The following is a 1,100-nucleotide window of genomic DNA, read 5'->3' on the forward strand; positions in this document are numbered from 1 at the left end:
GGGGGGGCGGAAATTGTCTGAAATAGGCCCATTTTATAATAAAGTGTCACGATGGATGCTGTCGAGGGTTTTCTCGTAGTTTACAAAGCTGTAGCAGGAGTCGCGAGTCCCATCATGTTTAGTTTAGATCCTTTAAGTCACATTTGGTCTATGTAAGATCTGATCTTTCTGAATCCTGCTTGGTTGTCTCTTTTGGCGTGAATCCTTGGGTTTTCTCATGCGCTCCAGGATAACTGTTGGATTCTTACCCTGTGACTGGCGATAGTTATTCCGCGGTAGTCCTTACAATGATTGCTGGGATTACATTTCTTGGGGAGTTTCTTGATGATAATTCCGTTCTTAAAGTCTTAATTGAGAATCCATCTTGAACCCAGACATTTTAAAACAGTGGATGAAGGATCTCAGTTGTCATCTCTTTATCTGCTTTTAGGCCTAGTGCGTTTAGAGCATCTGCAGTGACGTAGTCAAGTCATGCCGCTTTTTCCATTTCAAAACTGAGAGTGAGAAAGTGCCTGCTTGTTGTTTTGTTTTGTTTTGTTTTGGGGTTTTTTTTGCCTGGTGGATTTCTATTTTAATTTCTGGCGAGTGTTCTGTAGCTGTTGTTTTTTTTTAGTCATTATAATTATACGTTTCTCACCCTGGATCAGTGTATGGGCCACGAACAAACACTTTCTTCTAATTGCCCTCTATCTCCTGGGTTGGATTCTCTTTCTCTTAACATACATGATGTAATACCATGTCTTTCCACTTTTTTTGTAGCCAACATATTATTCTCTGTGACTCCTCTTCAGGTTTATTTAAAAGCTCTTGAAAATGTTTAGCCCATCCTGTTGGTCATGTATCTTGTCCCATTAATGAGTCTCCAAAAGCTGTCCTCTACTGGTGCTTCTGATCTGAATATTTTGTCTTGTTGTTCATATGTGATTTTTTCATTGATTCCCATGCTATTTCAACTTGACCTTCTTTTGTGCTCTGTTAATCGGTTCTTGATTTTAATTCTGCTTGTTTGAACCAACCCTCTCCCTTCACTTTACCCGATGCACCTCTTTAATTTCCACCAAATTTATTCTCCTTCATTAAAAGGCAACCCCCCCCCCCCC

This window comes from Aplysia californica, unplaced genomic scaffold, assembly GCF_000002075.1.
Source record: "Aplysia californica isolate F4 #8 unplaced genomic scaffold, AplCal3.0 scaffold00182, whole genome shotgun sequence".
In the NCBI taxonomy this organism is placed as follows: domain Eukaryota; kingdom Metazoa; phylum Mollusca; class Gastropoda; order Aplysiida; family Aplysiidae; genus Aplysia; species Aplysia californica.